This window comes from Idiotropiscis lumnitzeri, unplaced genomic scaffold, assembly GCF_059441095.1.
Source record: "Idiotropiscis lumnitzeri isolate Australia: NSW breed Sydney's pygmy pipehorse unplaced genomic scaffold, RoL_Ilum_1.0 HiC_scaffold_128, whole genome shotgun sequence".
NCBI lineage: Eukaryota > Metazoa > Chordata > Actinopteri > Syngnathiformes > Syngnathidae > Idiotropiscis > Idiotropiscis lumnitzeri.
This window is the reverse complement of record NW_028283666.1, coordinates 375052-392716: the sequence shown is the minus strand read 5'-3', so window position 1 is coordinate 392716 and position 17665 is coordinate 375052.

The following is a 17665-nucleotide window of genomic DNA, read 5'->3' as shown; positions in this document are numbered from 1 at the left end:
TTAGAACCTGTGTGGTTGAGGGACCCAGAAGGCCACTGAGTTGGTTGCATGAATTGAAATTAGTTTTATTTTTACAGAATAATGAGAGCCCAAGTTGTGGGGATGTGATTAATTTACAGAAAAAGTTTAGTGATGAGACAATTTATACTTACATGATTCAATAGACAAGATATATCATTTTGATGATGGTTTTTACTTAATTGTATACTTGCGTCACCTTCAGAAAGGGAGAAGTAGGTGTTATGAAATTTTAACAATTGGATGAAGCTTTTGAAAGTGAACATGAGGAATTTTTGCAAAAACATAGGTGTTTCTTGATTTTTTTAAATTTTAATTCAAGACATTGGTAGGTTTGAGTGGTTGTGGAAAAACTACAGTGAATTTGGAAATTAGGAGCAGACTGTGGAGAGGCTCCTGTGAGGAGGAGGATAGAAATTAGATTTTGCTTTTTGGTGAATTGAAGAAATAAATATTTTAGATTTCATATTCCAGTTGATGATGTTTATATTAAAGTAGGCCAGAGATGCAATGAAATGCAGAAATATAAATGATACAGGAAAAAATTGGCAAGGGCTATAATTTTCATTAAAGCAGAGAAGAAATTAGAAATTGCAAATAACATTGATGTGTACTTGTCCACTTTGAAGTAGAATTAACATGTTCATTTTGTGATAAGAAATTTGTGATTATGTGAAAAAGGAAAAAGAGAATTACAGACTTTTCAAATAAAACAACCTAATTTAAATTGGCCAACTTGTAAAATGGAAAAGAAGATTCTAAATTATGCACAAAAAGCTTGAACGTGTTGAGCAGAAGGAAGGAAAAGAGAAAACATTTAAAAAAAAGAAGGAAGCAGAGAGTCTTGTGATAAACAATAACTTTTCAGGACGAAGAGAGAAGCAATAGAAGATCACATGGCGAAAGAAAAAAACTAACATAAAAAGTGTGTGTAGAAGGACTTCTACATCAACATGCGTTTTGCTTATTAGGCCGTGATACACTGACAATTGGACTTTAATATCAGAATCAATAAGCAAGGGCGAATTTAAACAAGAGTCAAAACTTTAAAAGGACGCATTGTCAGTGATAAGCGGGAAGAAAAATTGTAATAAATCTTTGCCAGACCACTGTTGTGTAAATACCTTCCTTGGCACTTTCATGACCTCCATTAAGTCCCTGACCTTTCATAGATAAAGTTGGAGCCCAAAGTCTCTCAGGGCTGTAATTTATGCGGCAGAGAAAGAGCCCAACAGGCTTAGGGTGAGTTTAAAACAATAGTATCATGGCCATAAAATGGGTTGTGTATGTTGGAACTTGTGGAGATACACTGCAAGATTGTATTTACAAAGCATCTTAATGCACTACCAAATTATTATTATAAGCCATTTGGGCAAACAGTGACTGCAAAAAATGGCTTCATGGACTTGTGTTGCTGCAGAAACACAGGAAAGTGAATCCATTTGCATATTAGTCACAACAATTTGGATTTCGTGGCAGAGAACCATTTAAGAGTGTGATCAAGAGCTTTTACTGCTGCTTTAAGGAATGAAAAAATGACATTCCATCACACGACATTCACATTGCACGGCGATTTAATTGTAACATTACATTAATAAGGTGCGATGCATTTAAGCCCAGCGTCATTCTTTTTCCACGCACCATTTAGAAGGCGCCACACGACTGTGGAGCCGTCCAAATTTTCACCAAACCCATGACTTGACTTGACATATTTTCCTCCCGACTGGAGGAGTTAAGACGTGTAGGACTTGAAGACCAGGTGCACCTTCCAGACTGATAAGAAAGTGTCTGAGAACCAAGGTTGTAGGAAGAAATCACGCTGACTTTTATGCGATGGGAGTATTAGTAGTGCGATACCAACAGATAACTTGTAAAAGAGAGAAATTGTTAGGATAAGCAGGAAGAGCGTAGGCGGTTGTGAGCTAATTAAAATTTGGAGTTTCCCATCTTGTATGAGCTGTATGGTTACAATGTGAACTCACAGTCAAGATAAAATGTTCTTGTGTTCTGTTGATTTTGGGCGAACGGGTGCTTTAAAAATCACAAAAGATAAAAGAAAAGTTGCGCATAAAGCACGTCTAAGTAAGTATTTGTAAATAAAAAAATTTTCTGAACAGAAAATGACACGATTACGATTGAATAAAGGCTGGAGCCAAGCCATAACCTCAGAGGCAACATAGCACAAGAGGTTTCATGAAAACACACACACACACACACACACCCCCACACACACACACACACACACAGTAAATCAACTTGACAAGTTGATCTCAGGCCAGGGAAAAAGGCACCACTAATTGAACATGCACATTGGGTGGACAATGATGCAAACATTGAGTGAGACACGAGCAGACGTCGTGCCTCAACAGGGAGGAGATATCATATGGAATTGTTCCCACATACAGACTTTTCAACAAAAATTTTTTTTGGACACTGTTATTTGTTTGGGTTGCAATATTGTTTGACTATGATTGATATGTTTTCAAAATGGATCAAGCTGTTTCCAACAACACATGCTGATGCTAAAAACGATTGGGAAAAGTGTTGTGTAATCAAATTATCCTGACATTTGGAATTTCAAGAAGTGATTTGAAGTGAAAATGATGCATTTTGTGAATGATGTTGTAACAAGTGGGACAGTTGTTAAAAAATGGACTCAAAGCGTCACTGTGCATACAGTCTGCAGGACTTGTGGAACGCACTAATGGAAAAAAAAAAAAAAAAAAAAGGGAGACAATGGCCAGACTGTGTTTCAATCACAGCAATGAGGACAATGCCAGCCGAAGGAAGGACACTATCCCCTATAGACTCTCAGGTTCATCAGAACCACCAACAAAAAACATGTTTGACCGAAAAAGATGCAAAAGACGCAAATACTGGTCAAGTGTGTTCTGATTTACAGAAATCACGTCCGTGTGGGAGACCAACTCTTCTTCAAGGTGTTGAAACGACTCCGTTGGGGGGAAGTGAATGCTGAGATGGCCCTCGCCAGATGATGGCGGTGACCCCGACGCTGCAAAGGTCGCGGGGCGTGGCAGCTGGATCCACCAGTTGCAGTACAAGCTTCACCGGTTTCCAGCTAAAGGCCTAGCAACGCGAATCCCTCCCCGAGTCACAATCTCGGACCACACGCACATCAGAACCACACCACCAGCCACAGATACGAATGTTGAAGCCACAGAATAAAAAGATTAGATATGGTTTGGAAATTAATGACGTACATAAAGAAATTTGAACCTTGATTGAAGAACATAATTGCATTTAAAGTTTTAAAAATGAAACAATTATTGATGTTATGACCACTATGAAGAATTTGAAAGACACAATATATATCGGGATAATTATGGTTTTCATTTTTTGTTATGTGTAGTCTGTTTTTGTTGCATTATTTTTATGACAAAAATGATGATTAATTGCATGTTTGTTGCCCAAAAGTAACATTACAATCTGATTGATGTTGAGTATGACAAACTCGAACTGGACAATGACGAACTCGAACTGGACACTGAAACGTAAAATGAATATGGACTTGTCGCCCAAGCCCCACACACGAAGATCCGGGAGGTAAAGACGGCTGTCTCCTCCTACAGCGAGGCAAGGGGCCTGCATCGAGTCCCCCAGAGACAAGCTCTGCGTGGAGACAGTTTTGTTATTTTTCACTAGGCACATTGAAATGTATTTTTATATGTTTTATTCCCTGATGACTCATCTTAAAGCCGTATGGACATGATTTAAATCCGACAAACAGGGGGGAAATGTGAGAGTATGTAAATAGTTTGTGTATTTTTAATCATGTTTTTTATACACTATTTGTATCAATGATAATTACACACACACTCACAGACACGCACATCATTGCTTCAGCACACATGCGCACACCCACACGCTTGTTTTAAGTTTCACTTTCCATAGGTTTCGTTTTTCTCTGAATAAAGTCCAGAGGGATGGGCGAAGGAGCCAGTGAGAGTGCGGGAGAGTGAACTGGCAAGACGTCTACTTCACTTCCTGGCTTCTCCTCCCATCGCGATGGAGAAAAGACAAAACCTTCCCTGGTTATTCCTCTGGTTCTCTGCATTTAATTCAGTCTAATGAAGGCGTCAGGACCTTTTAAACCTGACAATTTTCTACAAAAACAATAGGGACCTCGCAGCCGTCGCAGTTCGGGCCCTAATAACAATTTCTAGAAAAACAATAGGGACCTCGCAGCGGTCACTGCTCGGGCCCTAATAATAATAATAATAATAATTTCCACAAAAACAATGGGGACCTCGTAGCGGTCGCTGCTCGGGCCCTAATAATAATTTCTACATAAACAATAGGGACCTCGCCGCGGTCGCTGCTCGGGCCCCAATAATAATTTCTACACAAAGTCCATTGTGGTGACCCGCCCCTTTTAAGTAAATTCAAAATGGCCGACTTCCTGTAAAACCTAGCTCATTGCTCCAAGAGACTTTTTTGTAGGTCTTGGTCTTATACATACAGTGAACCCTCGCTACTTCGCGGTTCACCTTTCGCGGGTTCAGTGCTTCGCGGGTATAAAAAATATTCGGGGGCATTGTAGTTTCGCCGAGCGGCACGACGGGCGCTGGAGCGGTTAGACGGCCGGCGTGCGCCGAAGAAGAGCGTGGGCGAAGAGGAGAGTGGACGAAGAAGAGCACGTTCCCCCGGACACGATCGGTGGCGACGTTTCGCGCGGTTCGGACCGTACCAGAGCTCCGGCCGGCGTGCGTGGCAGTTAAGCCGTAGAGGAGCACCTTCCCCGGGCACGGGCGGTGCCAAGCGGCCCCTAAGTTTAACCGAATGGAAGCTCCGGAGGAGGAGGGCATGCTCGCGTCACAGTAAGCCGAAGAGGAGCACCTTCCTCGGGCACGGGCGGTTCCAAGCGGCCCCTAAGTTTAACCAAATGGAAGCTCCGGAGGAGGAGGGCATGCTCGCGTTACAGTAAGCCGAAGAGGAGCACCTTCGCCGGGCACGGGCGGTTCCAAGCGGCCCCTAAGTTTAACCGAATGGAAGCTCCGGAGGAGGCGGGCATGCTCGCGTCACAGTAAGCCGAAGAGGAGCACCTTCCCCGGGCACGGGCGGTGCCAAGCGGCCCCTAAGTTTAACCGAATGGAAGCTCCGGGGGAGGAGGGTGGGCGTGTGTCACAGTTAAGCCGAATTGGAGCACCTCTTCCGCCCGGGCACGAGCGGAGCGCGAAGCTGTCAGTTATGAATGAATAAATGAATAAATAAATAAATAAATAAAGAATGGCACCTTTCATTTCACAGGGCACACCAGACGGCGTACCAGCAGGTAAAAGTCTGAGTAATTAAATAAATACAAAAAGAATGGCTGGGGAATAAAAAAATAATACGTTTTAATAATAATTTGTTTTTTTTGTTATAACATGAATTTCACTCTCTCTCTCCCCGTATATATATATATATATATATATATATATATATATATATATATATATTATATATTTATTATATATATTGTATTTTTTTTTTAAGCATTTTTGAAGGTGCGCCGCTACTTCGCGGATTTTCAGTTTTCGCGGGTGGTCTCGGTCCCCATTAACCGCGATAACCGAGGGTTCACTGTACTCCATAAAATTTACAAAAAGCGAGGTGAAACACTCAACCAGGGCTGCTCTGCATGTTGTGCTGGGCCACCTGGAACAACAGCGGAGCTATGCAAGGATGCTCTTTGTGGACTACAGCTCGGCATTCAACACGATCATCCCAGACATCCTCGTCGCCAAACTGGACACTCTCGGCCTCCCTGCCCTCACACGCATCTGGATTAAGGACTTTCTGACCAACAGACCCCAGACTGTGTTGCTCGGCCCCTACACGTCCTCCACCCTCATGCTGAGCACCGGTTCCCCCCAAGGATGCGTGCTGAGCCCTCTCCTGTACGCCCTCTACACCTACGACTGCAGCCCGGCCCACGGCAACAACACCATCGTCAAGTTTGCTGACGACACGACAGTGGTCGGCCTGATCTCGGAAGGTGACGAGACAGCCTACAGAGAGGAGGTAGGGAGACTGACAACTTGGTGCAAGGACAACAGACTGCACCTTAACTCTGCTAAAACAAAGGAGATTGTCGTCGACTTCAGGAGGAACAAGACGCTGCCGCCCCCCCTCTGCATCGAAGGCGTGTGTGTGGAGAGGGTCCACACGTTCAAGTTCCTGGGAGTACAGATCTCTGATGACCTTTCTTGGAGTCACAACACCACAGCAGTGGTAAAGAAGGTCCGCCAACGTCTGCACTTCCTGAGAGTCCTCAGGAAATTCAACCTGGACAGGAAGCTGCTGCTGGCCTTCTACCACTCGTCCATCGAGAGCCTGCTGACGTACTGTGTCTCCACCTGGTACAGCGGCTGCACTGAGGCGGACAGAGTGAGGCTCCAGAGGACAGTCAAAACAGCGCAAAGGATTATTGGCTGCCCTCTCCCCTCGCTGTCGGACATCTACACCGCCCGGTGCCTCAGAAGGGCTCTCAACATCGTCAAAGACAATACCCACCCAAACTCACACCTGTTCGACCTGTTGCCCTCTGGCAGGCGCTACAGATGCATCAAATCAAGGACCAATAGACTGAGAAACAGTTTCTTTCCGAGAGCCATCTCCATACTGAACTCTCACACACACACGAGACCACCCTAACCTTGCAAAACAGCATTGTGATGTGTTTCTATATGCCCTATTCAGTACTGAATTCCATTGCACTGTCTTATTTATTTATCTAATTTATATATTGTCTGTATTATTGTTGTATTGCACTGGAGAGGGGAGCCCTCTAATCTCGTTGCACACTTGAGTACAATGACAATAAAGGGATTTCTATTTCTATTCTATTCTTTTTTTAACTTTTCTCGAGGGCCATGGCGAGCCATTTCAAAAAAGCTGCACAACTAACGTATAAAATATTGATAAATTTGCTCTGCCTGATGTGTGTGTAAAGTTTCACGAGTTGTCGTTCATATTTAGAACCTCATAATCAGCGTTGTTTTATTGCCGAACAGTGCAATGCCACTCCCACAACTTTTCACGAAAAAGGATGAATTTCGTATTGTGACATCCTCATGGCCGAAACAGTCATCCGAGCATATATGAGGGCGACCTTGTTGAGTTGCACGGAGAAAAACATCCAAGAAAATAACTTGTATTAGCTTTTACCAGTTGGTGGTGCTACTACTACGATGAAAAATAAGTTGGTAGATGTCTTCAGGGCTGAAGTATCCTCAAATGTGTACAACTTCGAGAAGATAGGATCATCTGAGTCATGTTGCCGGAGCTTTTGTTGCCACAAAGTACAATCGGATTTTTCAGCACCGTAATAGCCACGCCTTTTGCCAAAACGTCACAAAATTCGGCACAGAGTAAGATCATTGTCTTGAGTCTTTTCTGACTAATTTTCAGTCGGATTCGTCAAAAGGGCACCGTGCAGTACGTGAAAATTAAAATAAAAACAAATTTTTTATTCCACTTGGCGGCGCTGTGTGTATAACAAAATAATAACATTAAGATGTCTTCAGGTCGGGACATTTTATTTACAGGTGAAGGTTTGGATTTTTAGGAGCATGTGCAGGGGAGTTATTAAGCATTCATTTATTTGTATTAGGTTCATTTTGTCTTCTTATTATTGATATTTGACAGATTCATTAAAAGCAGACAATTATGTTTTAGGTAAATTTTTTACCTGACATGTTTCGGCGAGTCTTTCGCCTTCTTCAGAGTGTCGCATGATGGTGTCTTGAGACCCGTCTTTATCAGCTGATGTTCCATGAGGGTGTGAATTACCTGTCAAAAAAATGAAAAATCATAGCAGTAAAAGAACAAGCACAACATGAACATTACAAATCAGCAATCACTGACCACTGCAAAAGGGAAAACCACATCATGGACCGGGAGAAGGGCAGGGTCATCCGCACCGAAGAGAACAAACAACAGCGCTGGATCAGAGAGGCCATTGAGATCTGCAAGCGAGGCATAAAAACCATGAACAGAGACAAGGGAGCCTTCATCCTCTCTACCACCTGGAGCAGCATCTTGGCGGAGTGAACGGACAGCGGGGGGCGTGACTTGCCTTCATTCTTGTGACAGGTAAGTCACGCCCTCATGGAACATCAGCTGATAAAGACGGGTCACAAGACACCATCATGTGACACTCTGAAGAAGGCGAAAGACTTTCGTATTGTGACATCCTCAAGGCCTAAACACTCATCCGAGCAAATATAAGGTAGATTTTGTTAACCTGCCCGGAGAAAAACATCAACGAAAATAATTTGTATTTGTTTTAACCAGTTGGTGGCGCTACCACTGCGATCAAAAATAAGTTGGCAGCCGTCTTCAGGGCCTGAATATCCTCAAATGTGAAAAATTTCGAGAAGATGGATCATCTGAATCATTTTGCAGGAACTTTTGTTGCCACGGAGAATAATCAGACTCTGCGGCACCGCAATAGCCACGCCCTTCGAAGGAAAGTCACAAAAATAGGGATAGAGTAAGATCAATGTCTTGAGTCTTTTCTAGCCAATTTTCAATCGGATTCGTTAAAAGGGCACCGTGCAGTACGTCAAAATGTAAAAAATGATATTGATTGGCGCAAGGTGTATAACAGAATATAAACATATAGATGTCTTCAGGTACCGACTCTTTATGTATATGTGAAGTTTTGGATTTTTAGCAGCATGTGCAGGAGAGTTATTAAGCATTTTGTCCATTGCGGCGAAGGAAATCTTAAGTGAAAACTTTGAAGCCCCGCCCCCGTCATATAGTATTTCGGAAACAAAAGATTTTAGCCCCAGTGTTTGTCCCAGGTCTTAAGATGCTACAGACAGAATTTTAAGGCAATCAGATGAAGCCTTTAGGATCAGGGTGCAAAAGAATGACCCCTGTAAACATGCAAAAAAGGGCAAAAGTCGGACTTTCAAAAATTCATAACTCACTTCCTGTTCATATTAGACGTTAAAATATCAAATTTCTCGCCATGCCCGATGAGACTGCCAAGTTTGGTGAGTTTTTGTGCATGTTTCGGGGGTCAAAAATGCAATCGTACAATCGGAAAAATAATAATAATAATAATTTCTACAAAAACAACAGGGACTTCGCAGCGGTCGCTGCTCAGGCCCTAATAATAATAATAATAATAATAATAAAAGTAATAATATTTTCTACAAAAACAATAGGGACCTCGCAGCCGTCGTAGCTCGGGCCCTAATAACAATTTCTAGAAAAACAATAGGGACCTCGCAGCGGTCACTGCTCGGGCCCTAATAATAATAATAATAATAAAAATTTCCACAAAAACAATGGGGACCTCGTAGCGGTCGCTGCTCGGGCCCTAATAATAATTTCTACATAAACAATAGGGACCTCGCCGCGGTCGCGGCTCGGGCCCCAATAATAATTTCTACACAAAGTCCATTGTGGTGACCCGCCCCCTTTTAATAAATTCAAAATGGCCGACTTCCTGTAAAACCTAGCTCATTGCTCCAAGAGACTTTTTTGTAGGTCTTGGTCTTATACATACAGTGAACCCTCGCTACTTCGCGGTTCACCTTTCGCGGGTTCAGTGCTTCGCGGGTATAAAAAATATTCGGGGGCATTGTAGTTTCGCCGAGCGGGCACGACGGGGCGCTGGAGCGGTTAGACGGCCGGCGTGCGCCGAAGAAGAGCGTGGGCGAAGAGAAGAGTGGACGAAGAAGAGCACGTTCCCCCGGACACGATCGGTGGCGACGTTTCGCGCGGTTCGGACCGTACCAGAGCTCCGGCCGGCGTGCGTGGCAGTTAAGCCGTAGAGGAGCACCTTCCCCGGGCACGGGCGGTGCCAAGCGGCCCCTAAGTTTAACCGAATGGAAGCTCCGGAGGAGGAGGGCATGCTCGCGTCACAGTAAGCCGAAGAGGAGCACCTTCCCCGGGCACGGGCGGTTCCAAGCGGCCCCTAAGTTTAACCGAATGGAAGCTCCGGAGGAGGAGGGCATGCTCGCGACACAGTAAGCCGAAGAGGAGCACCTTCCCCGGGCACGGGCGGTGCCAAGCGGCCCCTAAGTTTAACCGAATGGAAGCTCCGGGGGAGGAGGGTGGGCGTGTGTCACAGTTAAGCCGAATTGGAGCACCTCTTCCGCCCGGGCACGAGCGGAGCGCGAAGCTGTCAGTTATGAATGAATAAATGAATAAATAAATAAATAAATAAAGAATGGCACCTTTCATTTCACAGCGCACACCAGACGGCGTACCAGCAGGTAAAAGTCTGAGTAATTAAATAAATACAAAAAGAATGGCTGGGGAATAAAAAAATAATACGTTTTAATAATAATTTGTTTTTTTTGTTATAACATGAATTTCACTCTCTCTCTCCCCGTATATATATATATATATATATATTTATATATTTATTATATATATTGTATTTTTTTTTTAAGCATTTTTGAAGGTGCGCCGCTACTTCGCGGATTTTCAGTTTTCGCGGGTGGTCTCGGTCCCCATTAACCGCGATAACCGAGGGTTCACTGTACTCCATAAAATTTACAAAAAGCGAGGTGAAACACTCAACCAGGGCTGCTCTGCATGTTGTGCTGGGCCACCTGGAACAACAGCGGAGCTATGCAAGGATGCTCTTTGTGGACTTCAGCTCGGCATTCAACACGATCATCCCAGACATCCTCGTCGCCAAACTGGACACTCTCGGCCTCCCTGCCCTCACACGCATCTGGATTAAGGACTTTCTGACCAACAGACCCCAGACTGTGTTGCTCGGCCCCTACACGTCCTCCACCCTCATGCTGAGCACCGGTTCCCCCCAAGGATGCGTGCTGAGCCCTCTCCTGTACGCCCTCTACACCTACGACTGCAGCCCGGCCCACGGCAACAACACCATCGTCAAGTTTGCTGACGACACGACAGTGGTCGGTCTGATCTCGGAAGGTGACGAGACAGCCTATAGAGAGGAGGTAGGGAGACTGACAACTTGGTGCAAGGACAACAGACTGCACCTTAACTCTGCTAAAACAAAGGAGATTGTCGTCGACTTCAGGAGGAACAAGACGCTGCCGCCCCCCCTCTGCATCGAAGGCGTGTGTGTGGAGAGGGTCCACACGTTCAAGTTCCTGGGAGTACAGATCTCCGATGACCTTTCTTGGAGTCACAACACCACAGCAGTGGTAAAGAAGGTCCGCCAACGTCTGCACTTCCTGAGAGTCCTCAGGAAATTCAACCTGGACAGGAAGCTGCTGCTGGCCTTCTACCACTCGTCCATCGAGAGCCTGCTGACGTACTGTGTCTCCACCTGGTACAGCGGCTGCACTGAGGCGGACAGAGTGAGGCTCCAGAGGACAGTCAAAACAGCGCAAAGGATTATTGGCTGCCCTCTCCCCTCGCTGTCGGACATCTACACCGCCCGGTGCCTCAGAAGGGCTCTCAACATCGTCAAAGACAATACCCACCCAAACTCACACCTGTTCGACCTGTTGCCCTCTGGCAGGCGCTACAGATGCATCAAATCAAGGACCAATAGACTGAGAAACAGTTTCTTTCCGAGAGCCATCTCCATACTGAACTCTCACACACACACGAGACCACCCTAACCTTGCAAAACAGCATTGTGATGTGTTTCTATATGCCCTATTCAGTACTGAATTCCATTGCACTGTCGTATTTATTTATCTAATTTATATATTGTCTGTATTATTGTTGTATTGCACTGGAGAGGGGAGCCCTCTAATCTCGTTGCACACTTGAGTACAATGACAATAAAGGGATTTCTATTTCTATTCTATTCTTTTTTTAACTTTTCTCGAGGGCCATGGCGAGCCATTTCAAAAAAGCTGCACAACTAACGTATAAAATATTGATAAATTTGCTCTGCCTGATGTGTGTGTAAAGTTTCACGAGTTGTCGTTCATATTTAGAACCTCATAATCAGCGTTGTTTTATTGCCGAACAGTGCAATGCCACTCCCACAACTTTTCACGAAAAAGGATGAATTTCGTATTGTGACATCCTCATGGCCGAAACAGTCATCCGAGCATATATGAGGGCGACCTTGTTGAGTTGCACGGAGAAAAACATCCAAGAAAATAACTTGTATTAGCTTTTACCAGTTGGTGGCGCTACTACTACGATGAAAAATAAGTTGGTAGATGTCTTCAGGGCTGAAGTATCCTCAAATGTGTACAACTTCGAGAAGATAGGATCATCTGAGTCATGTTGCCGGAGCTTTTGTTGCCACAAAGTACAATCGGATTTTTCAGCACCGTAATAGCCACGCCTTTTGCCAAAACGTCACAAAATTCGGCACAGAGTAAGATCATTGTCTTGAGTCTTTTCTGACTAATTTTCAGTCGGATTCGTCAAAAGGGCACCGTGCAGTACGTGAAAATTAAAATAAAAACTAATTTTTGATTCCACTTGGCGGCGCTGTGTGTATAACAAAATAATAACATTAAGATGTCTTCAGGTCGGGACGTTTTATTTACAGGTGAAGGTTTGGATTTTTAGGAGCATGTGCAGGGGCGTTATTAAGCATTCATTTATTTGTATTAGGTTCATTTTGTCTTCTTATTATTGATATTTGACTGATTCATTAAAAGCAGACAATTATGTTTTAGGTTAATTTTTTACCTGACATGTTTCGGCGAGTCTTTCGCCTTCTTCAGAGTGTCGCATGATGGTGTCTTGAGACCCGTCTTTATCAGCTGATGTTCCATGAGGGTGTGACTTACCTGTCAAAAAAATGAAAAATCAGAGCAGTAAAAGAACAAGCACAACATGAACATTACAAATCAGCAATCACTGACCACTGCAAAAGGGAAAACCACATCATGGACCGGGAGAAGGGCAGGGTCATCCGCACCGAAGAGAACAAACAACAGCGCTGGATCAGAGAGGCCATTGAGATCTGCAAGCGAGGCATAAAAACCATGAACAGAGACAAGGGAGCCTTCATCCTCTCTACCACCTGGAGCAGCATCTTGGCGGAGTGAACGGACAGCGGGGGGCGTGACTTGCCTTCATTCTTGTGACAGGTAAGTCACGCCCTCATGGAACATCAGCTGATAAAGACGGGCCACAAGACACCATCATGTGACACTCTGAAGAAGGCGAAAGACTTTCGTATTGTGACATCCTCAAGGCCTAAACACTCATCCGATCAAAAATAAGTTGGCAGCCGTCTTCAGGGCCTGAATATCCTCAAATGTGAAAAATTTCGAGAAGATGGATCATCTGAATCATTTTGCAGGAACTTTTGTTGCCACGGAGAATAATCAGACTCTGCGGCACCGTAATAGCCACGCCCTTCGAAGGAAAGTCACAAAAATAGGGATAGAGTAAGATCAATGTCTTGAGTCTTTTCTAGCCAATTTTCAATCGGATTCGTTAAAAGGGCACCGTGCAGGACGTCAAAATGTAAAAAATGATATTGATTGGCGCAAGGTGTATAACAGAATATAAACATATAGATGTCTTCAGGTACCGACTCTTGATGTACATGTGAAGTTTTGGATTTTTAGCAGCATGTGCAAGAGAGTTATTAAGCATTTTGTCCATTGCGGCGAAGGAAATCTTAAGTGAAAACTTCGAAGCCCCGCCCCCGTCATATAGTATTTCGGAAACAAAAAATTTTAGCCCCAGTGTTTGTCCCAGGTCTTAAGATGCTACAGACAGAATTTTAAGGCAATCAGATGAAGCCTTTAGGATCAGGGTGCAAAAGAATGACCCCTGTAAACATGCAAAAAAGGGCAAAAGTCGGACTTTCAAAAATTCATAACTCACTTCCTGTTCATATTAGACGTTAAAATATCAAATTTTTCGCCATGCCCGATGAGACTGCCAAGTTTGGTGAATTTTTGTGCATGTTTCGGGGGTCAAAAATGCAATCGAACAATCGGAAAAATAATAATAATAATAATTTCTACAAAAACAACAGGGACTTCGCAGCGGTCGCTGCTCAGGCCCTAATAATAATAATAATAATAAAAGTATTAATATTTTCTACAAAAACAATAGGGACCTCGCAGCCGTCGCAGCTCGGGCCCTAATAACAATTTCTAGAAAAACAATAGGGACCTCGCAGCGGTCACTGCTCGGGCCCTAATAATAATAATAATAATAATTTCCACAAAAACAATGGGGACCTCGTAGCGGTCGCTGCTCGGGCCCTAATAATAATTTCTACATAAACAATAGGGACCTCGCCGCGGTCGCTGCTCGGGCCCCAATAATAATTTCTACACAAAGTCCATTGTGGTGACCCGCCCCTTTTAAGTAAATTCAAAATGGCCGACTTCCTGTAAAACCTAGCTCATTGCTCCAAGAGACTTTTTTGTAGGTCTTGGTCTTATACATACAGTGAACCCTCGCTACTTCGCGGTTCACCTTTCGCGGGTTCAGTGCTTCGCGGGTATAAAAAATATTCGGGGGCATTGTAGTTTCGCCGAGCGGCACGACGGGCGCTGGAGCGGTTAGACGGCCGGCGTGCGCCGAAGAAGAGCGTGGGCGAAGAGGAGAGTGGACGAAGAAGAGCACGTTCCCCCGGACACGATCGGTGGCGACGTTTCGCGCGGTTCGGACCGTACCAGAGCTCCGGCCGGCGTGCGTGGCAGTTAAGCCGTAGAGGAGCACCTTCCCCGGGCACGGGCGGTGCCAAGCGGCCCCTAAGTTTAACCGAATGGAAGCTCCGGAGGAGGAGGGCATGCTCGCGTCACAGTAAGCCGAAGAGGAGCACCTTCCCCGGGCACGGGCGGTTCCAAGCGGCCCCTAAGTTTAACCAAATGGAAGCTCCGGAGGAGGAGGGCATGCTCGCGTTACAGTAAGCCGAAGAGGAGCACCTTCGCCGGGCACGGGCGGTTCCAAGCGGCCCCTAAGTTTAACCGAATGGAAGCTCCGGAGGAGGCGGGCATGCTCGCGTCACAGTAAGCCGAAGAGGAGCACCTTCCCCGGGCACGGGCGGTGCCAAGCGGCCCCTAAGTTTAACCGAATGGAAGCTCCGGGGGAGGAGGGTGGGCGTGTGTCACAGTTAAGCCGAATTGGAGCACCTCTTCCGCCCGGGCACGAGCGGAGCGCGAAGCTGTCAGTTATGAATGAAAAAATGAATAAATAAATAAATAAATAAAGAATGGCACATTTCATTTCACAGGGCACACCAGACGGCGTACCAGCAGGTAAAAGTCTGAGTAATTAAATAAATACAAAAAGAATGGCTGGGGAATAAAAAAATAATACGTTTTAATAATAATTTGTTTTTTTTGTTATAACATGAATTTCACTCTCTCTCTCCCCGTATATATATATATATATATATATATATATATATATATTTATATATTTATTATATATATTGTATTTTTTTTTTAAGCATTTTTGAAGGTGCGCCGCTACTTCGCGGATTTTCAGTTTTCGCGGGTGGTCTCGGTCCCCATTAACCGCGATAACCGAGGGTTCACTGTACTCCATAAAATTTACAAAAAGCGAGGTGAAACACTCAACCAGGGCTGCTCTGCATGTTGTGCTGGGCCACCTGGAACAACAGCGGAGCTATGCAGGGATGCTCTTTGTGGACTACAGCTCGGCATTCAACACGATCATCCCAGACATCCTCGTCGCCAAACTGGACACTCTCGGCCTCCCTGCCCTCACACGCATCTGGATTAAGGACTTTCTGACCAACAGACCCCAGACTGTGTTGCTCGGCCCCTACACGTCCTCCACCCTCATGCTGAGCACCGGTTCCCCCCAAGGATGCGTGCTGAGCCCTCTCCTGTACGCCCTCTACACCTACGACTGCAGCCCGGCCCACGGCAACAACACCATCGTCAAGTTTGCTGACGACACGACAGTGGTCGGTCTGATCTCGGAAGGTGACGAGACAGCCTACAGAGAGGAGGTAGGGAGACTGACAACTTGGTGCAAGGACAACAGACTGCACCTTAACTCTGCTAAAACAAAGGAGATTGTCGTCGACTTCAGGAGGAACAAGACGCTGCCGCCCCCCCTCTGCATCGAAGGCGTGTGTGTGGAGAGGGTCCACACGTTCAAGTTCCTGGGAGTACAGATCTCTGATGACCTTTCTTGGAGTCACAACACCACAGCAGTGGTAAAGAAGGTCCGCCAACGTCTGCACTTCCTGAGAGTCCTCAGGAAATTCAACCTGGACAGGAAGCTGCTGCTGGCCTTCTACCACTCGTCCATCGAGAGCCTGCTGACGTACTGTGTCTCCACCTGGTACAGCGGCTGCACTGAGGCGGACAGAGTGAGGCTCCAGAGGACAGTCAAAACAGCGCAAAGGATTATTGGCTGCCCTCTCCCCTCGCTGTCGGACATCTACACCGCCCGGTGCCTCAGAAGGGCTCTCAACATCGTCAAAGACAATACCCACCCAAACTCACACCTGTTCGACCTGTTGCCCTCTGGCAGGCGCTACAGATGCATCAAATCAAGGACCAATAGACTGAGAAACAGTTTCTTTCCGAGAGCCATCTCCATACTGAACTCTCACACACACACACGAGACCACCCTAACCTTGCAAAACAGCATTGTGATGTGTTTCTATATGCCCTATTCAGTACTGAATTCCATTGCACTGTCTTATTTATTTATCTAATTTATATATTGTCTGTATTATTGTTGTATTGCACTGGAGAGGGGAGCCCTCTAATCTCGTTGCACACTTGAGTACAATGACAATAAAGGGATTTCTATTTCTATTCTATTCTTTTTTTAACTTTTCTCGAGGGCCATGGCGAGCCATTTCAAAAAAGCTGCACAACTAACGTATAAAATATTGATAAATTTGCTCTGCCTGATGTGTGTGTAAAGTTTCACGAGTTGTCGTTCATATTTAGAACCTCATAATCAGCGTTGTTTTATTGCCGAACAGTGCAATGCCACTCCCACAACTTTTCACGAAAAAGGATGAATTTCGTATTGTGACATCCTCATGGCCGAAACAGTCATCCGAGCATATATGAGGGCGACCTTGTTGAGTTGCACGGAGAAAAACATCCAAGAAAATAACTTGTATTAGCTTTTACCAGTTGGTGGCGCTACTACTACGATGAAAAATAAGTTGGTAGATGTCTTCAGGGCTGAAGTATCCTCAAATGTGTACAACTTCGAGAAGATAGGATCATCTGAGTCATGTTGCCGGAGCTTTTGTTGCCACAAAGTACAATCGGATTTTTCAGCACCGTAATAGCCACGCCTTTTGCCAAAACGTCACAAAATTCGGCACAGAGTAAGATCATTGTCTTGAGTCTTTTCTGACTAATTTTCAGTCGGATTCGTCAAAAGGGCACCGTGCAGTACGTGAAAATTAAAATAAAAACAAATTTTTGATTCCACTTGGCGGCGCTGTGTGTATAACAAAATAATAACATTAAGATGTCTTCAGGTCGGGACGTTTTATTTACAGGTGAAGGTTTGGATTTTTAGGAGCATGTGCAGGGGCGTTATTAAGCATTCATTTATTTGTATTAGGTTCATTTTGTCTTCTTATTATTGATATTTGACTGATTCATTAAAAGCAGACAATTATGTTTTAGGTTAATTTTTTACCTGACATGTTTCGGCGAGTCTTTCGCCTTCTTCAGAGTGTCTGTCGCATGATGGTGTCTTGAGACCCGTCTTTATCAGCTGATGTTCCATGAGGGTGTG